At 47.3% G+C, this 26,507-nt stretch overlaps 1 protein-coding gene across 3 annotated transcripts in view; it reads right to left on the bottom strand.

Moving 5' to 3' along the window:
* The window catches only part of map9 (microtubule-associated protein 9), a 528,899-nt gene extending 502,992 nt beyond the window's left edge, over positions 1–25,907 (bottom strand). For 2 of the 3 annotated variants that reach the window (XM_086010242.1, XM_086010257.1), the window contains exon 1: positions 25,694–25,822. The gene's annotated coding sequence lies outside the window, so the exon portion shown is untranslated. The other variant, XM_086010251.1, reaches the window with a different exon arrangement.
* Positions 25,908–26,507: the final 600 nt, after the last annotated feature.

Here is a 26,507-nt window from a genome sequence, read left to right as displayed (position 1 = left end):
ATCGTCCAGGAGTGACGTCTTCATCTTTTTTACCGTCCAGTCATTGCATGAATGGAGTGCCAATCTAAGTTTATCTTCCTGATCCATTCCCGTCCCAATAACGGTGGTCCACCATTTGGCAGTATGTAGAGATACAATTTCCGTATTTTCTTGCCGTTGTATTCGACAGGCACCCTTATTTTTCCTCTGGGGTATACTTTTTGCCCCGTATACATCGTCAAGACGATGGATGTCTCTCTCAAGGGTATGTGTGAAAATAGCCGCTCGTAGTCTCGTCAATTCATGACGGTTAGCGCTGATCCTGTATCCAATTCCATTTTAACTTGGGACCCTGCTATCGTGAGGGTGACCCAAATGGTTCGGTGATCCTCTTTTGCGATTACATTGTGAAGTTTGAGACAGCTTAGTCTCCTGTTCCCGGATTCACTATCGCTCATCTGATCTTCGGAACTACTGTCCGTCATCTTTTGTACTTTCTTGTACGGTTCCTTAGTAGCCTTTTTGTTGTCGCTGGTCTTTTTCCCAGACCTGCAAACTCGTGCAATGTGTCCCATCTTCCCGCATTGCCTGCATATTTTGTCTTTGGACCAGCAGTCCTTCTGGTCATGGTTGGTTCTGCCGCAGTGATAACATTTTGCAAATCCCCGTGTCATTTCGTGGGTGCCGTATTCCTGTGGTTTTTGTTGAATTTCTGCAGCTCCCCTGGCTGCTGCTTCATACGATACTGCCACGCTGAAAGCCTTATCTAGCGTCAGCTCTTTCTCTGAGAGTAGCTTCTTCTGTGTTCCTTCACTCAGGAGTCCACAGACAAATTTGTCCCGTAGGGTATCTGCCAGTCCTGCTCCGAGCTGGCAGTGCTTTGATAGCTTGCGTAGTTCCGTAAGATACTCAGCATTGCTCTCATCTTTGTGCTGAGTTCTCCTGTGGAATTTAAATCTTTCTGCTGTCAACAGCGGTGCAGGGTTTAGGTGTTCCTGTAGGATCGCAACAATTTCGTTAAAACTCTTTGCCTTCGGTTTGGCTGGAGTAATCAGGTCCCGCAATAGGCCGTACGTTCTAGCGCCCATTAAGTTTAGCAATATCGATGCCTTTTTCTCCTCCGCTATTTCGTTTGCCTCGAAATATACCTCGACTCTTTCCACATACGTGGTCCAGTCCTCTATTGTATTATCAAAAGCAGTGATACAGCCAGTCTTCGGCATCTTGCAAATCTAAAATGGCGCCTCCCGCGCTTTGCCTTCTTCCCCGCTGTCGTTAGCGCTGCTTTCCACGGTTTCTTGCGCGTTCAATATTTTTTCTTTATTATTTTCCCGTTGTGGAGTGGACCCTCTGGGACACTTCCCTCCCTCTTCTTAGGTCTGAACGCTGCCCGGCTTCGAAGCACCGGCCGCGCCGTGTGCTCCATCCTCTCTCTCTCTCTCTTTGCTTCCCGACTCGCTGCCCGGCCCCGTTGAAAAGCCACCCGATCGAGCTCTAGCCCGCCGCAGCCCAGGAAGGATCAGTGCACTACCTGCCACCAGCCCGATTAGCTGGGAAACCACAGACCGGGGAACCAAGCCTGGCTCTTGACAGTCTCTCCTGCAAGTTTTCAATCCGACGATTTGGAGGGCGGTTGCCCACGGTCGACGCCCATTTCTCGAGTTTCTTTGGATTTTTTTTTTTTTTCTTTCTTCTGGTTTCGACCTTCAATAACATCGTCTGAGGTGCTGCTGAGTTGCAGGTAAGTTCGTTTCTTACTCGTCGCCAGTATTACGTCCGTGAATGATTGAGACACGGACAGCAGGAGTGGAACAAAATAAGTCTTTACTGGTGGAAGTCAATAGTGAAACTAAAAACAGAGGCTCACTAGCGCCTTTTATACAGGGGTGGTCACTGCCGGTATTGCAGTCTGAGACCAGTTATTCTCTTAAAGGTGCATATACAACAGCGAGAAGTGCAGATCGCGCCGCGCCCGGGCGCTAGCCGCTTAGCGCCCCACTTCTCCTCCTCCTAAGGCGCTAGCGGCTGGCACTAACAACTGAATTTCTAGGCCTCAATCTTTCCCACTGACAGCTGTATTCACCAAGCCACAACTTTTTGTATTGCTGAATATATATAATATATATATATTGGGCATTATTACATTTTTAATTTCTTACTTTGGGTGGACAAAAGGAAATCATGATTTGACAAATTAACCCCTTGGGCTCTCAAGGAGAGCCAGAATTGATTCTCTGTTTTTCTTTTCTTTTAAACAGGGACCATGGTTTTCCAGACCGCATGAATGTTCGTGGTGCAGCAAGAGTTCCAGTAGTTGAGAATTTAACACCTTATCTGCAGATATCGGCAGACAACAACTACAACTTGTATTTATATAGCGCCTTTAACGTAGTAAAACATACCAAGGCGCTTCACAGGAGTATTATAACACAAAAATTTGACACCAAACACAAAAATTTGACACCGAGCCACATAAGGAGAAATTAAGGCAGGTGACCAAAAGCTTGGTCAAAGAGGTATGTTTTAAGGAGTGTCTTAAAGGAGGAAAGAGAGGTAGCAAGGCGGAGAGGTTTAGGCAGGGAATTCCAGAGCTTAGGGTCTAGGCAACAGAAGGCACGGCCACCAATGGTTGAGCGATTATAATCAGGGATGCTCAAGAGGGCAGAATTAGAGAAGCACAGGTATCTCGGGTGGGGGGGGGTGGGAGGGGGCTGAAGGAGATTACAGAGATAGGGACATCAAATGTTACAGTGTGGTGATGATTTGCACTTAAGATTTTGCATTTCATAGGCTCAGCTTTAACCCATTCAGGGTCATTTGTTATCTTCCGAGACGGAGTGCTTGAGTGGTGGGAGATATGGAAGTTACTGCCAAAAACAATTGCAAGCACTTCTGTCCCAAATGTAAAACCACCAAGCCTGAGCATCATTTGTTTCTGAAATTAGAATTAATAAGAAACTGATATGAGTTGTTGTTTCAAGCACTTGAGAAGGGGAAATTTACATGAAGTTTAAGGGAATAGTCAAATTTTCATTAAAAGCAAAGAGAGGAGTGTAGTCTAGGTGGTTCCTACCCAGTACTATGTATCAAGGAAAAAAGTTTTGGGGAAATAAAATTGAACAGTGACATGCCCTGTCAGTCCAACAATATTGCTCTTTGGATTTGGGATAATTTTGAAATTATAAAATGGACTCAGGCACAATATAGTTAGTTATTTGGGGAAATGAAATGAAAGGTCCAAGAAGACACTTGGTTAAGTAAAATAAACAAACAAAATGTGTTAATAACTTGAATCAAGTGGGAACATTTGATCTAGGTCTTAAAGATGTTATGATAATATTGTATTGAACCGTAAATTCCTCTAAGGTTCATGAATGAGACGAAATGGTAATTACGGTGTAAAATTGAATGAGAGGAAATTATTGAGGATATAAGATAGAAATAGGAAAATTACACCACCAATTGCAAATTTTTCTAAAAATAATTTTTTAGGTGAATTAGAATAAATTGCCTGGGCACAATTCACCAAAAGATATCAACCTAGGCACAATGTACATTCTAGTGAAAGTCAGGAAAGTGTAGGCGAGATTAACTAATTAATAGCTTTTTCTTGGAGACGTTTGTATCCTTGCCTATACTGAACAATAAGAAAACTGCATTTGATAGCCTGGCCACGACCCGAGACATCAAGACCTTGAAGGGGAAGATGGGAAAAGATCTCTAGACCCCACCCCCAATCTGTTGGTAAGATAACCTGAAAGTCCCAGAATGGCTTGTATCGGATGTCACATGTGGCATGATATATTGGGATATATGTGCAAGTGTGATTTGTTACTTGTGAGGCAACGAGCATGCAGAAATGCCTGGAAAAGATGCACTGAAGAATGGGTCTCAGATATGCTAAGTTACTCGACAACAGCACAACATGAAATGGTTAATGTGGCTCAGGAGCGCGAGAAGACTTTTTAAAATCAAGATACTGACACGTGCTTCATAGAGAAACTGATTAACTAATGAAACAATCAGGATAGAGTTAAACACACTGGCACCTGTTAGAGGGATTGAAATTAAAGTAAAGACAGACATAGAATTTGGATTTTCAGGGTTGGGTTCCTTTGAGTTAACAATGAAATTGGGACAACGGAGGGCTAGGGAGAAATAATACTTAGCGAGAATAATCCACAAGATGGATACAGGTAAAGGGAGTGCTGGAGAATCTTTTAAATCCATGATTTCTTGATAATATGGTACACTGTAGCTTTCTGTAAAATGTATTATGATTTTCTCTATCTGTATCTGATGTTTAGTATTGGTCAAATGAAACAAAGACTAGCTATCATGTATGCATGAGCCCTTACAAAATTAAAGAGGAAAAGAAGGAGTCGAGTAGGCAGAGATTTCCCAAGTGTGGAATACAGCCGAATTCACGGATAATTATCAACAAATTAAATAAGGCCAGAGGAACCATTGCAGCAAAACGTATATGTTCTGTGTGTTTATGTAAATATATTGGTGCAGAAATTCCGATCCCTACGGGTGTGTACTCACCCGTAGGGCCAACGGAAATGCCGGTTTCAGGCATGCACTGCGCAAGAAAGCTCTCGACAGATCCTCCGGCTGCCCTGGAACAGGGCCTCTGTGGGTGGAGAGTTCTGCTTTTTGGAGACCCTCCGCCTACAGAAAACACTTACAATTCTTGCGCCTGGTAAAAGCAGGCGTAAGGCCTGCTTTTACCAGGATAAGCGTTGAAAAAAGTTTTTTAAAAATGTTTCCACTGATTTATCACTTAAAAATACTTTAAAGAAAGGTAAGTTTATTTTTTAGCCCCGTTAAAAACTTTAATTATTTTTTTCAAAAAATAGAATTTGTTTAAAATACTAAATTTATTGTAATTTAAAGTCATTTTAAAAATGTGATTTAAAAAAAAATGTATTTAAAGTTTTACTATGTTTTGGGGATGATCTCTGTTCATATATTTGACAGGTCTTCCTGTCAAATGTATGAAGGGAGATTCCCTTCTCTGATTGGCTCGCCATGGCCCACGTGATCCCAGGGACGCTGCGAACCGCCTGCGCCTCTGGGATACATGGCCCCTGCACACCAGCAGTTTGGAGAGGCCCAACAACAGAACTCTGTTCCTCCCGGGAGCCCACTGGTCTTGGCAGAGATTTTTCCAGATCGCAGCCCTCCGCCCGCGGGAGGCCTGCGATTGGAATTTCTGGGCCAATACATTAACTGACTCCAAGGTAACTGAAGGCGAGGCCAGAAAAAAAGTTAAGGGACAAAAGTGAAAATTGACTCAGAGTGGTTCCACTCTAGTTCAAAAGTTTGCCCATTCTTCTGATGCCATTAAGATTGGAGCTGAAGACTCCATGGATCTAACAAAACATCACAGATGATGTTAGAATACTGACCATTACTAGTTAACCATCTTTCCATTAAACCCTGCCTTGTGTACAGCAAGCTAAAGTGTCCTCTGGTGTACGAGCTAAGCTAAAGATAACAGTGTTTGTTTTAGAACAAACTATATAGAGCCTGCACACTCCAGAAGACAATAACGAGACTGTAAGACAGAGTTGGAGGTCAAGGAGATTAGGGCACTGCATAAGTAGCTCAGCGTGGCATCAGCTTGGTGGAAGGATAGAACAATACTGTTATGAGTACATGCAGCCCAAGATAGCTGAATATTGTAAAAGTAGAGCCTGTTCCTTCCAAAAGTTAGAGCTCTCGTGGACAGTCGGAAGTCCTTTCACTTTAACGGTAGCCCACGAAGGTGCAAGTCTGATCATCTTGGACTTCATGGAGGTTGTATTAATTGCTTGTCATTTAATGTAATATGTAGAAGTTGTATAAGAACAATACTGTTATTAGTCAATGTATATTAAAGCTTGTTGTTTAAAACCACTCGAGCCTGAATCAGGCAAAGTTTATTGTTGCAGGACTAAAAACCCTTTGTTGCGACCGTAACCAAGGGAAATCCACTAACAGATAAGTTATGCTACAGGTTCGTTTCGTCTTTCGTTATTCTTTATTCAAGGTAGGGTTGTAAGCAATGTTCCCTCTAATTTTTTTGTACTGAGTGGGCCACGAACCCCTTTGAGCATGACTTTTTATCCGTGGGCAAATTTGACTAAAACAACAACAACTTTTATAACAACGGCAGCAACAGCAACCACTTCAAAGCATATATACAGTAATGCCATATTGCCACCCCACCATCTCAAATCATGAGACAATCAGACAAGGTTCTATACAGGTTTAATGTAACTTCTTCTCTGCTTTTGAATTCTATTCCTCTAGAAATGAGCCCCAGTGCTTTATTTGCACTTTTATGGCTTTTGTAACCTGCGTTGCTACTTTTAATGATTTGTGAATCTAGATCCCTTAGCACCTCTACTCCATTTAGACTTATTTTCCAAGGAGTAGATCACCTCCTCATTCTTCCTACCAAAGTGCACCACACTTATCCATATTGAAATTCATTTGTCATTTACATGCCCATTCTGCAAGTTGATTTATGGTAGAATTTATTAAAAGCTTTTTCACAAGCATGTACAAACTCTATTTTTTTTTTAAATTACTTGTCAGAAATGACTGGGATATAAAAGAACTGCATAATAATGCATTAACACTTCAGAAACGTCACTCAGTTATACAGTTATGCATCGACAATCAATCCAAAAGCCCAAGGTGAGCTGAAAGAAGCATATCTATTCGTGCAATTTGTATTAATGTTAAAGTTTTCAAAGTATTCGCCCATCGCTCATGTCACAATAACAATGGCTGCACAAGCAGCAGCTTTCCTGTAGCACTGTACGTCCACATAAGTAATTAGATTATTCACAATGACACCCAACAAATATAAAGTTCTGTAGTTCTTTAGTTCACAATATTAAAAAGAATTGAACAAAAATGGGTTTTTTCAACTTCAATCACTTCCATAAATAAACATTGTCTTCTTGAACCAGCACATCGCCATGTAACATGTCAGAAATGCAGCACTTATTCACAAGTGCAGAAAAATACATACACAATTTGTGTTACCAAATTTAAAACAAAAAGCAGGAAGATCTATGATTTTACAGAAATAAACAAGCATTCATCTTTCTCCTGGACAGAAGAACCAATCAGACTGACTTGAAAATGTTTACTACTATGGTGACGTAAAGATGTTAATTTACTAATTTTGCTTCTAATGTTTTGCTCTCAAACATTCTCCACAATGGCCCAGAAATTCGGGTCGGGGACTTCCCGCGGGTGCAAGCCCCCGACCTGCACTTACCTAGCGTGCCGGCCGTTGAGCTGTGGGCCCACGTGGGATTCCGATCCTGGGCCTGCTCCAACTGCCGGCGCGCATTGCTTGCGTATCCCAGGGGCGCAGTTAGTTCGATGCGTCCCCTGGGATCACGTGGGCCATGGAGAGCCAATCGGAGCAGGGAATGCTTCATTCATAAATTTGACAGGAAGGGCTGTCAAAACTTATAAATACTACGGGCCCCAAAACATCACTAAATCTTCAAATAAATTTTTAAAAAAACATCACATTTTTTAAATAAACTATAAATTACATAAAATAACTATAATAACAATAATTTAAATTTTTGAAAAAAATAATTTTATTTTCTAACAGGGCTAAAAATAAACTTACCTTGCTTTAAAGTACTTAAAAATAATAAACTTGTGGAAAAATGTTTTAATTTTAATTAATTCACCACTTACCTTGTAAAAAGCAGGCCTTGCGACTGCTTTTTGTCTAACTTCTGGAGACTTACCTTCCCGGGAAAACCAGCAAAAAAAACGGAAGTTCGATGCGCTCGCGCAGCCTCTCCTGCGCAAGCGTTCAAACTCTGAACCCCTTCTTTCAGAGGAACGGAAGTGCCGGTTTCCCGTGCATGCGCAGTGCTTGCAGGAAACTGGCACTTCCATTGAGCCTACGGGTGAGTACCCCGTGCGTACTCACCCGTGGAGACCCGAAGTTCTGGGCCATTAATGTTAATCCCTCCTCTTAAGAGTAAGTGTTTTATACAGGCTCATCATAATTTCCACACTTTTGTACTCTATGGCCTAGAAATTCAGTGGGTTGCGCCAGCCGCTAACGCCATAAAAGGGCTATATTTCCGGCGCTAGACACTTAGCGCCTGAACGCAGTCCGATCTGCACCGACGCCCAAATTCAGTTGACATTTAGCGCCGGCGCAGTGTTTGCGCCCGCTCAGGTGCGCGCGCAGCTTATGACGTCATATCGTCGCGCAACGCTGTTTGTGCGCCCCAAACCGGAAATTCAGTGGCGCCCGCCCAATGTGGGCGTGGCGCTGCTAAGAACTGTGAGGTGGAATGCAAAAGAGGCCCTGTGGGCCTCGGGGAGCGCAAATTAAAGGGCACTTACACTGACCTATAAAGCCCAGCCATTTTGCTGCAATGACTTTACTGCTTTGGATTTCTGGACAGAGACCAAGGGACAGAGGTTACAGATTTGGGACAACATAGGAGAGGTATTTTTGGCTTCTGGCCAGTGCTTTGACATTTGATTCATTGTGATTTATCTGTTCTCAACTTTATTATGGGGGCTGTATGGGGGGCCAACCCTCAGTTGCAGCATTATGTGCGAAGGGCTCGCAGACGCTGTGAGAGAGGGCCAGCCATGCCTAGACGCAGAGGGGCCATCAGGCGTCGGCAACGTAGGCCTTACCCACTCAGGCAATACCGGCAGCAGGTGTCCTATCTCACCATGACTGCGGCGCATTGTGTGAAGAGGCTGCGCTTCAGAAGGGAGGTGGTTGCAGAGATCTGCCAGCTGCTTCACACAGATCTGCGTCCACAGCTGATGTGCAGGACGTCTCTCTCAGTGGAAGTGAAGGTCACGGTGGCTCTGAACTTTTATGCAAGCGGCTCCTTCCAAGCCGCTGCTGCGGACATAGCGAACATCTCCCAGTTCGCCGCGCATCGCTGCATCCGGCAGGTCACCGATGCACTTTACGCGAGGTGACACCAATTCATCTCCTTCCCCATGACCCGACAGAGGCAGGAGCAGCGTGCAGTCAGATTTGGCAGGATCGCGGGCTTCCCCATGGTGCAGGGCGCCATTGACTGCACGCATGTGGCTATGCGGGCACCTATCCACAATGCCGAGGATTACCGCAACCGGAAGGGCTACCATTCCCTAAATGTACAGCTGGTGTGTGACCACAGGCAGCGCATCCTAGCTGTCAATGCCCGCTTCCCAGGAAGCAGCCACGATGCATTTATCCTGCGCCAGACTACTGTGGCTGACATGTTCGAGGCACAGCCTCCACCAAGGGGATGGCTTATCGGGGACAAGGGCTACCCTTTGTGTACATGGCTCATGACCCCGCTCCGTGCGCCCAGGACCCCAGCGGAGGAGGCATACAACGAAAGCCATCAAGCCACACGGAACATCATCGAGCAAACGATAGGCGTCCTCAAGCAACGGTTCCGCTGCCTGGATCGTTCCGGAGGATCTCTTCAGTATTCGCCGGATAGAGTCTCCCAGTTCGTCGTCGTGTGCTGCATGCTGCACAACCTGGCTATCCGCAGGACTCAGGCACTGCCACCTGGCATTGCACCACCACCTCAGGAGGATGAGCAGGAGGAGGAGGAAGAGGAGGAGGAGGAGGACCAGCCCAGGAGGGAGCGACAAGGGCCAAGGGCCGTCCGCCGGGGGCTTATTGATCGACACTTCTAGGCCCCCTGTCAGGGAATGGCCTGTGGCAATGAACGCACCTGAGGCAGCCGCTCCGCAAGCCCTCAGCCGGTTAACGCAACAACCACTTCAAACATGACACCTGGACATGCTGAATAAATCAAAAGCTTTATTTCACAAACTCAGGGCCCTTCCCACATGAAACAGAAAAACAGACAAGACCCCCAAAAAACAGTCAAAAACATCGGTCACTCCCAAAACCTGGGGAGGACTAACAAAACTTGCCCATCCAAAAGGCCTTCAACAGCGGCCTTACAAAAATAAGCCCCCCCCCCACAACAGAGACACCCCCATGAAAACAAAAAATGCCTTGATCCTCGGCCTTAACAAAATAATGCCCCCCACAACACAAGCCCCCCAATATAAAAGAAACCGCTCTCACCACACTCTAATGGGTGTGCCGAGAGGGCGAGTCCTTAGACAGGCTTCTCCGGCCCCTGGCCGACCTGCTGCTCCGCCTCAACCTGGGCCCTGCGGGTGTGGCGAGGCTGGGGGAAGGCTCATGAGGGCCACAAAGCGTGTCGGCAGATGCCCTTGGGGGTCGGCCTAGACGAGGCCTGGCCCGGGAGGGGCCGGCTGCTGACTGCTGCAGCTGTGGCTGGGCAGCATCAGTCTTAGCAGCAGCTCGTCGCACCTTGGCTGGGGGAGTGGCAGTGTCGGCAGCACCATTGGGGGCAAGCTGGCTGATGGCAGGTGCGCGCTGCTCGCCAGAGACACTGGCACTCGGCCGGGCTGGCAGTGTAGCAAGCGCAGCAATCTGGGGGAGGCCAGACCGCTGTGCTGCAGCAGGGCGGCGGGTGCCATGGCGATGCCTCCGTGCCACAGCGAGTGTGGCAGAAATGAGTGCCCGAACTGCCCTGGTATGTGCCCGCATCAGCTCTGCCAGTGTCTGGACGGCACCACTCATCTCGCGAGTCGCGTCCTGCGCTGCCGCCAGTTGCTGTACACCCGCGTCCTGCACTGCCGCGAGTTGCTGCACACCCCTGTCGTGCGCTGCGGCCAGTTGCTGGACACCCCTGTCGTGCGCTGCCGTGAGTTGTTCGAACCCCCTGGCCTGTGATTCCCCGAAAGCCACCACACTCTGAGCCAGGGACTCAATGGCGTGAGGCATCTGTTCGACCACCCCCATGAACTCTTGGTGGCGCCGCCGACATCTCATCGAGGACGCGCACCTCCTGGGCGAGGACCGTGTCCGGACTGGAGGGCGGACTCTCCCTCCGGGGAGAAGGCCGCCGAGCTGGCCGACCCTTCCCGCGTGCGTCGACCCCACTTGGGCCAGGTTCTGCCCTCCCCTCCAACACCTCCCCCCTCTGGGCAGAAGGCCGGCGTGCTGCCGGAGCCTTCCCGCGTGCGTCCACCCTACTGGGACCAGCTTCGGCCCTCCCCTCCAACACCTCCCCCCTCTGGGGAGAAGGCTGGCGTGCTGCCGGACCCTTCCCGCGTGCGTCCACCCTACTGGGACCAGCTTCGGCCCTCCCCTCCAACACCTCCCCCGGCTCTCCTGCAGGCCAGACGTCTCCCCTCCATTGCCATCCGCTGGCGCGGAGGAGGGTTCCCCCGATGTGCCGCCTTCCTCCTGGTCCGCGACGTCCTCCTCCTCCAAGGGCCTGGCTCTCTGCGCTTCAGGGACCACCTCCTCCTCACCAGCTGAAAGCAGGAAGGCACAAGAGTAGCTTTAGAGCGAGGAAGGCCCGAGTGGTGCATTATGCGCATTTGTCGGTCAGTGGGAAAGGATGAAGATCTGAAGCGCGAGGGCAACGAGAGAGGTGCAACCGGTCATGTCCTTACCAGTGGGTACCAGTACAGGGTCCGCCTCGCCGATCGCGACAGGGCCAGTCACCCGGCCACGCATGAGTCGTGCCACGCTCTCCTCCAGATCAGTGAGCGCCTGGTTCTCGGGACGGCCTCCACCAGTGACAGCCTGGCTCCTTACATTGCTCGCCAGCTTGGCCTGCAAGAGAAAGGACGGCCTCTAAGTACAGTGTGGTGCCCTGTCGCTGTGTGCACTGCCTCCCATGGTGGAATAGCTTGGCCAGTGTGGTGCCCTGTTGCTGGGTGCACTGCCTCCCATGGTCGAATAGCTTGGCCAGTGTGTTAAGTGCAGAAAGTGCTATTGATGAACATGCAAGTGCCATTGCTGCGGGAGGAGGGCTGCCCATTAGGCCTTTGAGGTCCCTTTGCCCATAATGTGAGGTGCACATGCAAGGATGAGGGGGACACTGGAAAGGCTACTCACCTTCACCATCCGAGTGAGGTCGTTGAACTTCTTGCGGCATTGGTCCGCACTCCTGGGGACATCACAGGTGGATGACACCCTGCGGGTGATTTTGCCCCAGGCTCTCCTGTACTGGCTCCTGGGAGCCTTCCTGCCACTGTCCGGGCACAGGATCTCTCTTCTCTTCTCCACACCATGAATGAGCACACTCAGAGCATGCTCTGAGAAGCGCTGCGCTCGCTCACGGGCCCTCTCCATTGCTCCAGGCGCTATTTTGGCACACCAGTAGTGCTGAGGCCTAGCTGCAGGGCTCCAGTATGCAGGGCGTGGCAGCAGTCAAAGTTGACCCTTCCCCCTTTAAGAGCTGGCCGGCGTCAGGGTGTCTGCTGTCAATCCAAACATGACCGCACCTGCGCTGCGCCCGGCTTCGGCGTTATTAGGCCGCATCGCCGGCTTAGTGCCGGAACACAGCATTTCAACGCCAGTTTCAGCGCTCGGCCAAACTTAGGGCCAACTCTACTGAATTTCGGTGATGTGGCCTACACTTTCCGGCGGGCGCTAACTTTAGCGGGCGCCCGACTTTAGCGCCCCAAAAGTGTCCAGACTGAATTTCTAGGCCTATACCTCTATTCATGAAGCCCAGGATCCCATAAGCTTTTTATAACTGCTTTCTCAAACTGCCCTGCCGCCTTCAACAATTTGTGCGCATATACCCCTAGGTCTCTCTGTTCATGCACCCTTTAGTTTATATTTCCTCTCCTCATTTTTTCTACCAAAATGTATCACTTCGCACTTTTCTGCGTTAAATTTCATCTGCCACATGTCCACCCATTCCAGCAGCCTATGTTCTCTTGAAGTCTATCACTACCCTCCTCACTGTTCACTATACTTCCAAGTTTTGTGTCATCTGCAAATTTTGAAATTCTGCCCTGTCACCCAGATATCCAAGTCATATATCAAGAAAAGCAGTGGTCCTAGAACCGACCCCTGGGAAACACTGTGGTGTATGTAACCTGTTCCACCTAAAGAGAACTTAAGCCTGTTCCACCTTAAGAGATGTACTACTTTCTCTGGCTGCTGTATACGTAATACCGGTGGTGACCACCGGTATATAAGCACGGTGTAGTAATATTGTATTTAGTAGTAGTCCTGACCTCCAACCAGTAAAGACCTGTTGAACTTTAATCTTGTAGTCTGTGTTAGTAATTACAACTAGAACACACAGACTTAACAGTGGCGACGAGTCCGATTCTTACCCTGCGGCAGTTTATATCCACGGCGGCTTCGTCCACAGAACGGACGTCGAAGAGAGGCTTCCACCCTCATCACCCTGCTGGAAGACACGTCGCGCGGCAGACATCGAGAAACCAGAGTGCAAAAGACATCCTGAACTCGAAGCCTCCATCAGCGGCTGTCAGCTATCTTCTTTCTACCTCGGTGGTGGGTAAGCCGGGCAGCGACGCGACCAGAAAGTCGGCCGCGTTGGCTTTACAGACGGGGAGGCAAGACGGAGGAATAAGGGTGGTGAGATCGATCGCGGCTGGTGATAAGGGCCGGGCCGCATTCGGGCTAAAAAGGCGCAGCGTCTGGGGCAACTGAAGGCGCGAGAGCCGCGGTGAAGTGGAGACAGCGTCGGGGGACGGGTGAAGACCGCCAAGCGCGGGAAAACCGCCATTTTGTAGGCGGAGGACGAAGACAAGAGCGGGAAGCCGCCATCTTGGTTAAAAATAAAAATAAATTAAATTGCAACGGTGCCTAAACATGGGAACATTAATACCTTTGATAGCGACATCGAAGATTGGGCCATGTATGTAGAACGCATACAAAATTATTGTAAAGCAAATAAAATCCCAGATGAAGAGAAAGCACTAACATTATTAAACTTAATGGGTGCGAAGACATACGGGCAATTGAAACACCTTTTATCACCAGATGAACCGGCGGATAAGACGTTCGAGGAGATTGTTACTGTCCTGAGAAATCATCTAAACCCCACGCCGCTGATGCTAGCGGAACGATTTAAATTTTACAGCAGAAGGCAGCTGAAGGATGAAAGCAATGCTGAATATTTAATGGAATTGCATAAGCTAGCAAAGTACTGTCAGTTTGGAACGAGACTGACAGAGGCGCTACGAGATAAATTTGTGTGTGGTTTATTAAAAGATACACAAAAGCGACTGCTCGAGGAGAATGAGCTGACGCTTGAGAAAGCGGTCACTATGGCAGCAGCACACGAAGCCGCAGCGAGAGGCACGGCAGTAATGCAGCTACGGTCACCGGAACTCAGTACAAATAAATTGGGTTTGAGTACTGTAAAATGTTATCGTTGTGGAAAGACAACGCACGATCAGAACCAGTGTTGGTTTAAAAACCAAGAATGCAGAACGTGTGGCAGGCTTGGCCACACAGCTAAAGTATGCCGGTCAGGAAAGAAGACCAGCAACAAAAAGTCACCGCAAGGAAAATACATAAAGGTACACAAGGTGACAAAGAACAGTTCGACCGAACCGAAGTCAGATTCAGACGCTAGCAGTAATGAACTGGGTAGCTTAAGAGTACACAACGTTGGTAAGGATGCAGATCTCCAGACAATTTGGGTCACCCTTCAGATAGCAGGAGTCCAAGTAAAGATGGAATTGGACACTGGATCGGCATTGACGGTCATGAATAAGAAAGATTACAAAAGGTTATTCCAACATATTCCCCTACGGGATACGGAGATTATATTGAAAACATACACGGGGCAAAGAGTGTACCCCATCGGAAAGATAGAGGTAAAAGTGGTCCACAAGGGCGAAGAAAGCCAAGTAATGGACTTATATGTGCTACCTGAAGGAGGTCCACCACTACTGGGACGGGAGTGGATTAGGAAAATGAATATGGACTGGCACTCCTTGAAGGCACTAACGGTAGATTCCGGGGAAACAGGTGTCAAACCTAAACGATTGTCCAGAATATTGGATGATGCTAAAGAGGTGTTCCAGCAGGGACTGGGAACACAGAGGAATTACGGCAAACATCAAGATTGATGAACATGCACACCCAAATTTTTTTAAAGCCAGTCCGGTACCCTATGCAATACGACCTACTGTAGAAGCGGAACTGGAAGCACTAGAACATTCAGGTGTACTGTCTAAGGTAGATTGGAGTGAGTGGGCTACGCCCATTGTTCCCGTTATGAAACGTCCTTCGAGCAACAAGCCAGGAGAACCAGGGAAGGTTCGCATCTGTGGAGATTTCAAAATCACCGTTAATCCGGTGCTTCACACGGTGCAGTATCCGCTTCCGCGGATTGAGGATATTTTTGCTTCGTTGTCTGGCGGGAAACACTTCACCAAGATAGACCTGGCGCAGGCGTACTTGCAGATGGAGGTTGAAGAAGAGTCACGCCAATACCTCACGATCAACACGCATCGAGGTTTGTACCGGTACAATAGGCTGGTTTTTGGAGTGGCATCGGCTCCAGCAATTTGGCAGAGGGCCATGGAGCAGGTATTACAGGGAATTCCAGGCACACAATGTTACCTGGACGATATTCTGATTACAGGTGATGGTGATGAAGAACACCTCGCAAACTTGGAACTGGTGCTCAACAGACTGAAAGAGTATGGACTTAGAGTTAATCGGCAGAAATGTGAGTTCTTCCAGAAGCGGATCTCGTACTGTGGTCATGTCATTGACCGGGAGGGGCTTCATAAGTCTCCTGACAAGATAGAGGCAGTTGTAAAGGCTCCCGCTCCAGATAATGTCTCTCAGTTGAGGTCGTTTCTAGGATTGATTAACTATTACCATAAATTTCTACCAAATCTATCCACGGTACTGCACCCGCTAAACGCTCTTTTACAGAAGGGGGTACCATGGGAATGGAGCGAAAACTGTAAGAGGGCATTTCGCAAAAGCAAAGAATTGATCACCTCAGAGGAAGTGTTGGCTCACTTCAACCCGACACTGCCTATTCGGTTGGCTTGTGATGCTTCTCCATATGGTATTGGGGCAGTACTCTCACACAAGTTGCCAAATGGCACGGAAAGGCCAGTCGCGTTTGCATCCAGATCATTGACCTCCGCTGAGCGCAACTATGCGCAGATCGATAGGGAGGCTCTCAGCCTTGTATGGGGAGCGAAGAAGTTTAATCATTACCTGCAGGGCCAAAAATTCACACTTCTGACAGACCATCAGCCGTTGGTATCCATTTTTAACCCTAAGAAGGGTGTTTCAGTGATGACAGCACAGCGTCTCCAGAGATGGTCCCTTTTCCTAGGGGCACATCAATATCAAATAGAATTCAAAGGTATGAAGCAGCATGGCAATGCTGATGGGCTGTCGCGCCTGCCACTACCTGAAGAAGAAGAAACGATGAAAGTTGACCCTGTTGAGTTATTTCATTCAACCATCGAGTGTTTACCAGTCACCAATGCAAGTATTGAAAGAGAAACCAGGAACGACCCGACACTGTCCAGAGTCTACGAGGTGACAGTGAAAGGATGGCCAACACGTGGTGATCCTCTGTTACCGGCATTCTCGGCAAGGCGAGACCAGCTGCCCGTCTGCCATGGTACTTTGATGTACGGGACAAGAGTGATTATTCCTCCCAAGTTAAGGGAAAGAGTTCTAAAAGAACTGCATGAAGGTCATCTGGGGGGAGTTAAGATGAAAAGTCTTGCTAGGGCTTATGTATGGTGGCCGGGTATTGACCAACAGATAGAGGAGTTGACGAAAAGCTGCGCTGGGTGCCAAAAAGTGCAAAATGCACCTCCGGTCGCACCACTACACCCATGGGAATGGCCTTCAGCCCCATGGCAACGCGTACATATTGACTTTGCTGGTCCATTCATGGACTCCATGTTCCTAATTGCGGTGGACGCACATTCCAAATGGCCAGAAGTGATCAAGATGAATACCACTACTTCAGAAAAGACAATTGCGGTGTTAAGAACAATATTCGCAAGGAACGGATTGCCAGAACAGATCTGTTCGGACAACGGACCACAGTTCGTGTCGGAAGAATTCCAAAAATTCTTAAAGAAGAATGGGGTGAAACATTATACCTCTGCCCCATATCATCCGGCGACAAACGGGTTGGCCGAGAGATTTGTCCAAACATTCAAAAAGGCAATAAAGGCCATGAACGATGATCAGATTCCGCTACAGCACAAGGTGGACAATTTCCTAATGGCATATCGAAACGCCGCTCATGCAGTGACTAACCAAAGTCCTGCCATGATGTTTTATAACAGGAGGTTGCGGTCCAGGTTGGACTTGTTAAAACCAAATGTGCGGAGGGAAGTGGAAAACAAACAGTTCCGGCATATTAATAACAAGACCACTCGAAGTTTCGACGTAGGACAACCAGTGTTGGCAAGGGGCTATGGAAACGAAAAATGGCAGTCCGGAACAATTCGGGCCAGACAAGGACCTCTGATGTACACAGTAGATATTGGTAACAATGTGATAAGGCGTCATGCGGATCAACTGGTAGAATCAAGAGCAAGGGTCGAACCCATGGTTGCGACAGAGACAACTGTGGAAGACGTTAATGAACCTGAAGCATCTACCTCGGCAGGGAATGTACCTGATGATGATAACACCCAATGCATGGGAGACCAACTAGAGGAGTCACCTCAGCAACAGGAATCAGAGACCACTGAAAGACGTTATCCAAACCGAATCAGAAGGCCTCCTGAGAGACTGAACCTTTGAACTGTTTATACCTGAAGTTATATATGTTATTATGTTATGTTAAATGGGGATATGACTGTTAAGCTAAAAAGGGAGGATTGTGGTGTATGTAACCTGTTCCACCTAAAGAGAACTTAAGCCTGTTCCACCTTAAGAGATGTACTACTTTCTCTGGCTGCTGTATACATAATACCGGTGGTGACCACCGGTATATAAGCACTGTGTAGTAATATTGTATTTAGTAGTAGTCCTGACCTCCAACCAGTAAAGACCTGTTGAACTTTAATCTTGTAGTCTGTGTTAGTAATTACAACTGGAACACACAGACTTAACAAACACCACTGTATACCTTCCTTCAGTCCGAAAAGCAACCGTTCACCACTACTCTGCTTCCTGTCACTTGGCCAATATCGTATCCATGCTGCCACTGTCCCTTTTATTCCATGGGCTTCAACTTTGCAGCAAGCCTATCATGTGGCACTTTGTCAAACGCCTTTTGGAAATCCACGTACACCACATCAACTGCATTGCCCTCATCAACCTCATTTGTTATCTCATCAAAAAACTCAATCAAGTTAGTTAAACACGATTTGCCTTTAACAAATCCATGCTGGCTTTCCTTAATTAATCCACACTTGTCCCAGTGACTGTTAATTTTGTCCGATTATTGTTTCTGAAAGCTTCCCCACTACCGAGATTAAACTGACTGGCCTATAGTTGCTGGGTTTATCTTTACACCCCTTTTTGAACAATGGTGTAACATTTGCAATTCTCCAGTCCTCTGGCACCACCCCAGTTTCTAAGGAGGATTGGAATATTGTGGCACACCCGCCTTGGTATTATTTTCAGCTTTAATCAGACAGACATTCATTCACATTTCCAGTTCAAGACCATCTTCTTGGGTTACACATCCACAGCTCACCTTTGTCTGCATTACACCGCATGAGTTGAAACATTAAAAAAAAAAATTGCCTATAGAGGTTCACCAAGACACTCAGGCCGCGATTTTGCTCGCGCTGAGGGTGGGTTTGGAGGCAGGTCAGCGGTTAAAATCTTTTTGATTGACGCCAGGTTCTGACCCCGCCGTCAACCCACCTCCACGCTACTTTGTCAATTGCCGGCTCTGGGAGTCCCGATCGTTCCGCCACCAAGCGGCGGGAGAGGCACTTAAGGCAGTTAACATCTTGAGGCCTTAGCTCTTGTAGCAGTCATGGTCACAATTTGAACAACGAGAAGCAGCAGGAAAGGATGGATGTGAAACAATGCTACATGGGCCCCTTAAATACAGACGTCAGCAGATGCGAGCAGCAGACCCGAACCCACTAACTGGGCCGGTAGCGCGCACGGGGTCATTAATCAGGCCACTTAAGGCAAAATCTTCATTTCTGGGCTGCTGAAAGCGGCAGCAACCGGAACCCGCCGAACATCAACGCCGCCTCCAACCCGCCCCCACTGATAAAATCGCAGCCTCACTGTCTAGCAATCGGGACAATATATATATATATTTTTTAATTAACCTAAAAATTAAATTATTCCAAATATAAGAATAAAAAATATAACTATTCACTTTCCTGCCTTCATTTCACTGAGTGGTCTTCTGCCTGAGGACTTATGTCCTTTAGAAATTACATGGAGTCAAATTTAAACCTGTTTCATTGCGAGAGAGTCCAATATCCCGAATCTCTATCATTACTTTTAAGCTCGCTGTAACCCTTCATTGTGTAAACTGTTTACTTTTCTGAAATTTCAGCCTTCAGAATGATTCCACAACTCAACAACAACTACTTGTATTTATAAAACACCTTTAATATAGTAAAATGTCCCAAGGCGCTGCACAGGAATATCATAAGACAAACATTTTGATACCGAGCCACGAGGAGAAATTAGGGCAGGTGACCAAAAACTTGGTCAAAGAGGTAAGTTTTAAGGAACGTCTTAAAGGAGGAAAGAGAGGTAGCGAGGCGGAGAGGTTTAGGGAGGGAATTCCATGGCTTAGGGCCGAGGCAACAGAAGGCACGACCACCAAAGGTTGAGCGATTATAATCAGGGATGCTCAAGAGGGGAGAATTAGAGGAGCACAGATATCTCAGGGGGTTGTGGGGCTGAAGGAGATTACAGAGATAGGAAGGGGCGAGGCTATGGAGGGTTTTGAAAACAAGAATGAGAATTTTGAAATCGAGGCGCTGCTTAACCAGGAGCCAATGTAGGTCAGCGAGCACAGGGTTGATGGGCGAACGGGACTTGGTGCGAGTTAGGACACGGGCAGCCGAGTTTTGGATGACCTCAAGTTTACATAGGGTAGAATGTGGGAGGCCAGTCAGGGGTGCATTGGAATAGTCAAATCTAGAGGTAACAAAAGCATGGATGAGGGTTTCAGCAGCGGATGAGCTGAGGCAAGGGTGGAGACGGGCGATGTTACGGAGGTGGAAGTAGGGGGTCTTTGTTATGCTGCAGATACGTGGTCGGAAGCTCATTTCAGGGTCAAATATGACACCAAGGTTGTGAACAGTGTGGTTCAGCCTCAGACAAATGTTCGGGAGAGGGATGGAGTCAGTGGCTAGGGAACGGAGTTTGTGGCTGGTTCGGTCTTCCCAATTGGAGAAAATTTCTGCTCATCCAGAACTGTATGTTGGACAAGCAGTCTGACAATTTAGACACTGTGGAGGGGTCGAGAGAAGTGGTAGTGAGATAGAGCTGGGTGTCGTCAGCGTACATGTGGAAACTGACGCTGTGTTTTCGGATGATGTCGCCAAGGGGCAACATGTAGATGAGAAATAGGAGGGGGCCAAGGATAGATCCTTGGGGGACACCAGAGGTAACGATGCAGGAGCGGGAAGAGCGTTGCAGGTGATTCTCTGGTTACGATTAGATAGATAAGAATGGAACCAGGCGAGTGCAGTCCCACCCAGCTGGACGACAGTGGAGAGGCGCTGGAGAAAGATGGAGTGGTCAACCGTGTCAAAAGCTGCAGACAAGTCAAGAAGGACGAGGAGGGACAGTTTACCTCATGTAAAGTTATGTGATTGAGTAATACTGTCCTGGCCTTTCGAAACAGAAAGCCAGGGACTTTCCTTTCATCTCTCCGCAATGGATTCAAACCCAACTCCGAGGTGGAACGGCAATGCTGCAATACGAGTGTGACACTGAGACCCTTATCAGGAACCTGAATACAATCTGCAACATCACTTTGATAAGCCTAATAAAGAGCATTCAGCAAAATAATTCAGCACACAACTTGCATACCCAAAGAACTGGTGACTTATGTTGTTGTTGTTATCGGTCAGGTTCCTGTAGTGCGTTGATCCAAAGTGCGGCCCGAGGCTGCCTTCCTGCGCAGACACTGAGCGGGCACAGGCATCAGCAAAAAGTCACTGAATGCGTGTCTCAGGCCCCGAATCAGAGCCGCCGGGCCCAGCACCATTTAGTTGCAGCTCCAGCGCCTCCTGGTTCCACTGAGTCCGACTATTTCTCTCTTTTGAATGCACCGATGCCCTGGGGAGCATGCGCACTCTCAGCGGGGAAATCAGCGCAGTAGAGCGGTTGCTGGAGCACAGAGAATTGTGGGTCCTAAGGCTGCTACTAGTCAACGGCTGTCTGAAACAACACTTGCCAGGTTCCAGGGCTCTTACCAAATGCTGCTCCAATTTGGATCGGTTCTGTGAGGATCTGGGGCCATTCTCTCAGCGTGATGACTTTTTCCCGCTAGTTCAGTATTGGGCCCCCCCTCCAGCTGTCCAGTGCGCGGCCTGAGAATTTAAGTGCACGGGATCTTACAGATCCTTGTGCGGCTGTGCACCCACGCTCCTTCGAGGGAACATAGGTTGTGAGTTAAAAGTTCTTTATAAAGTAATGCAAACTGCTGTATTGTATTTGCTGTGATATTTAATAGAAGAGGGGACAGTATCAGAGGACTGGCAGACAGCTAATGTTATTCCTTGTCAATCAAGCAAAGCCAGCATGGATTTGTGAAAAGCAAATCATGTCTGAATAACTTGAATTCTTTGATGAGTTAACAGAGAAGGTTGATCAAGGTAGTGCAGTAGATGTATATATAGACTTTCGGAATGCATTCGACAAAGTGCCACACAGGAGGCTTATTAAGGTCAAAGCCCATGGAATTAAGAGGAAAGTGGCGGTATGGATATGGAATTGGCTCAGTGACAGGAAGAAAAGAGCAGTGTGGATGGATGTTTTTCAGACTGGGAGGTCGTTTGCAGTGGTGTTCCCCAGGGGTCAGTTTTAGATATTTCCCTTTTCAATTTTTATAAATGACCTAGATTCAGGTGTAGGGTGCAGCATTATAAAGTTTGCAGGTGATATGAAACTTAGCAAAGTAGTAGATAGTGATGAGGATAGTTATAGACTTCAGGCTGACAGACAGGATGGTGAAATGGGCAGAAGCACTGCACATGGAGTTCAATGTGGAGAAGTGTGAAGTGATACACTTTAGAATCATAGATATTTACAGCACCGAAGGAGGCCATTCAGACCATCGTGTCTGTGCCAGCCAAGAGCTATCCAGCAAAAACCCACTTTCCAGCTCTCGGTCCGTAGTCGTATAACCAAGTACTTTTTAAATGTGATGAGGGTTTCTGCCTCTACCACCCTTTCAGGCAGTGAGTTCCATACCCCCCATCACAGTGAAAAAAGTTCTCCTCAACTCCCCTCTAATCCCTCTACCAATTACTTTAAATTTATACCCACTGGTTATTGACTTCTCCTCCAAGGGAAATAGGTCCTTCCTATCTAGGCCCCTCAATTTTATTCACCTCAATTAAGTCTCCCCTCAGCCCCCTGCGTTCCAAAGAAAACAGCCCCAGCATATCAAATCTTTCCTCATTGCTAAAATTGTCCAGTCCAGGCAACATCCTCATAAATCTCCTCTGTACCCTCTCCAGTGCAATCACATCTTTCCTGTAATGTGGTGACCAGAACAATACTTAGTACTCTAGCTGTGGACTAACTAGTGTTTTATACAGTTCAAGCATAACCCCCCCTGCTCTTATATTCTATGCCTTGGCTAATAAAGGAAAGTATCCTGCAGGCCCTCTTAACCTACCTTCTTATCTACCGGTCCTGCTACCTTCAGGGATCTGTGAATATGCACTCCAAGGTCCCTCTGTTCCACTACACTTCTCAGTATCCTACCATTTATTGTGTATTCCCTTGCCTTGTTCGCCTTCCCCAAATGCATTACCTCACACTTCTCCGGATTGAATTCCTTTGGGAGGACTAATATTGAAAGACAGTGTACTATAAATCTGTTCCACTACACTTCTCAGTATCCTACCATTTATTGTGAGGCAAAGGAGGAGATTGCAGGGGCTCTGACACAAATTTTCAGAATCTCTCTGGCCACAGGGGATGTGCCAGAGGACTGGAGAACAGCTAACGTAGTACCATTATTCAAGAAGGGTAGTAGGGATAAACCAGGGAATTACAGGCCAATGAGCCTAACATCAGTGGTAGGGAAATTATTGGAAAACATTCTGAGGGACAGAATTGGTCTCCACTTGGAGAGGCAGGGATTAATTAGGGATAGCCAGCATGGCTTTGTCAAGGGAAGATCATGTCTGACCAATTTGATTGAATTTTTCGAGGGGGTGACTAGGTGTGTGGTTTACATGGATTTCAGTAAGGCTTTTGATAAAGTCCCGCATAGGAGACTGGTCAAGAAGGTCAGAGCCCATGGGATCCAGGGTGCCTTGGCACATTGGATCCAAAACTGGCTTAGTGGCAGAAGGCAGAGGGTGATGGTGGAAGGTTGTTTTTGTGACTGGAAGCCTGTGTCCAGTGGGGTACCGCAGGGATCGGTGCTGGGTCCCTTGCTGTTTGTGGTCTACATTAATGATTTGGATGTGAATGTAAAAGGTATGATCAGTAAGTTAGCAGATGACACGAAAATTGGTGGGGTGGTAAATAGCGAGGTGGGAAGCCTCAGGCTACAGGACGATATAGATGGGTTGGTCAGATGGGCGGAACAGTGGCAAATGGAATTTAACCCTGAAAAGTGTGAGGTGATGCATTTTGGACGGACTAACAAGGCAAGGGAATACACAATGAATGGTAAGACCCTAGGAAAGACAGAGGATCAGAGGGACCTTGGTGTGCATGTACATAGATCCCTGAAGGCAGCAGAACAGGTGGATAAGGTGGTTAAAAAGGCATATGGGATACTTGCCTTCATTAGCCGAGGCATAGAATATAAGAGCAGGGAGGTTATAATGGAGCTGTACAAAACGCTGGCAAGGCCACAGCTGGAGTAGTGTGTGCAGTTGTGGTCGCCACACTATAAGAAGGATGTGATTGCTTTGGAGAGGGTGCAGAGGAGATTTACCAGGATGTTACCTGGGCTGGAGCGCTTCAGCTATGAAGAAAGACTGGACAGGCTGGGGTTGTTTTCCTTGGAGCAGAGAAGGCTGAGGCGGGACCTGATTGAGGTGTACAAAATTATGAGGGGCATAGATAGGGTGGATAGAAAGGAACTTTTCCCCTTAGTAGAGGGGTCAATAACAAGGGGGCATAGATTCAAGGTAAGGGGCAGGAGGTTTAGAGGGGATTTGAGGAAAAACTTTTTCACCCAGAGGGTGGTTGGAATCTGGAACTCACTGCCTGAAAGGGTGGTAGAGGCAGGAACCCTCACAACATTCAAGAAGCATTTGGATGAGCACCTGAAATGCCATAGCATACAAGGCTACGGACCAAATGCTGGAAAATGCGATTAGATTAGACAGGGCTTGATGGCCGGCGCGGACGCGATGGGCCGAAGGGCCTCTTTCTGTGCTGTATAACTCTATGAAATGGCACGATTTTTGAAAGTGTAGATGAGCAGAGAGACCTTGGTGTCCATATACACAAATCCTTAAAGGTGGCACAGCAACTTGATAAGGTGGTTAACAAAAGTATATGGGTTACTTGGGTTTATAAGTAGAGGAATAGAATATAAAAGCAAAGAGATTATGCTAAAACGTTATAAGTTACTGGTTAGGCCTCAGCTGGAGATTGTGGACAATTCTGAGCACCACACTTCAGGAAAGATATAAAGGCCTTAGAAAGGGTACAGAGAAGCTTACCAGGGATGGGAGACTTCAGTTATGAGGAGAGGTTGAAAAAGTTAGGACTGTTCTCCATAGAACAGAGAAGGTTAAGAGGAGACCTATTCGAGTTTTTCAAGATGATCAGAGATTTTGATAAGAGTAGATAGAGAAAAACTATTCCCTCTGGCAAGTGGGTCAATAACCAGAGGTCATAGATTCAAAATCATTGGCAAAAGATCTAGAGGGGAGACGAAGAAAAAAAATTTCACTCAGAGAGTTGTTGGGATCGGGAACATTCCACCTGAAAAGGTGGTGGAAGCTGATTCCATAAATAATTTTAAAGGGAGTTGGACAGGTACTGGAGGATGAGGAACTTACAGGGTTACTGACAAAAGGCAGGGGATGTGGGACTGAGCACGACTGCTCTTTCAAAGAGCCAGCACAGGCACGATGGGCTGAATGGCCTCCTTCTGTGCTGTAAGTTTCTATGATATTGGATGTCTGAAGTTAGAATTTGGTTCATAGGGACCACGGACCTACTTTGTTGCTGAGCATAAGAAAAGAATGAGTAAAAACCCAAAAACCTATCGACATATTAAAAGTAAAAAATAAAAATGCACCTTTAACATATACATCAAATTATTTATTGAAACTTTGAAATCTTCAAGATCAGAGCTGTATTTCTTTCCCACAATCTGTAAAATGTTAGCTGTGAAATTTAAGATCTGTGGTTTGCACACCGTGGGGACCGTAGAACTATTAAGAGTGTGATTTGTATACGAACAGAAAGAATGAGACTAATAATAAATTCATGGAACCATTTTAGGGTCAGTATTTCCCAATGTTTGACCACATCCTAACACAATTTTATGGTTAGTATTAGCTCCCATTTGACCAAAACCAATACAATTTCATGGTCAGTATTTCCTTTGCCTGACTACATCCTAACATCGTCTGAGGGTCAGTGTTTCCCTCTGGATCAACCACATTCCAATATCATTCACTTTATTCTGCCCAATATTTATAACAAAATCACCAGCTAGTTGCTGGAGAATCTACTTACGGTTTTGCCAAAATCCTCAGCAAAATGTTTACTATATCACTACAGACAGCGAACAATGAAATCCTTCCCGCGGCGGGCTTGGACTTGGGCCCTGGCTCATCTCCGGGCCCTCAACAACTCACTAGCTTCACTCACCGACTGCCTAACAGCCGCGCTTCCACTGACACCAGCGTCTCTCCCCGTAACCAGGAAACGAGAATCCACCAAACCCGCCGCCAATCAGAGGAGCGCAGCGCACCGCCGCACAACAGCGGAGCATCCCGCCGCACTCCGCCCGCAGCGCCACCTTCCTGTCATGTGCCCGATCACCTCCAGCACAGTTGAAAGACTTGAAAAGACTTGCATTCCTATAGCGCCTTTCACGGCCTCCGGCCGTCCCAAAGCGCATGCAGCCATTGAAAAACTTTTGAAGTGTAGCCACTGTTGCAATGTAGGAAACTTGGCAGCGAATTTGCGCACATCAAGCCCCCACAAACAGCAATGTGATGATGACCAGATAATCTGTTTTTATTATATTGGCCCGTATTCTCCGATCACAGGCCTCCCACAGACGGAGGCCTGCAATCTGGAAAAATCTACGCCCTTACCTGAGGGCTCCCAGGACGCACACACTTCCGCTCCTGGGCCTCTCCAAACTCCAAGTGCGCAAGGCCCACATATCCCAGGGGCGCGTGTAGTTCGCAGCATCCCTGGGATCACGTGGGCCATGGGGAACAATCAAAGAAGGGAAAAACATAGAAACATAGAAGATAGGAGCAGGAGTAGGCCATTCGGCCCCTCAAGCCTGCTCCGCCATTCAATGCGATCATGGCTG

Source organism: Somniosus microcephalus, chromosome 2, assembly GCF_052327205.1.
Source record: "Somniosus microcephalus isolate GS21.2 chromosome 2, FLI_Smic_1.0, whole genome shotgun sequence".
NCBI lineage: Eukaryota > Metazoa > Chordata > Chondrichthyes > Squaliformes > Somniosidae > Somniosus > Somniosus microcephalus.
The sequence above is the reverse complement of the archived record's forward strand: the minus strand, read 5'-3'. Positions and strand labels throughout refer to the sequence as shown.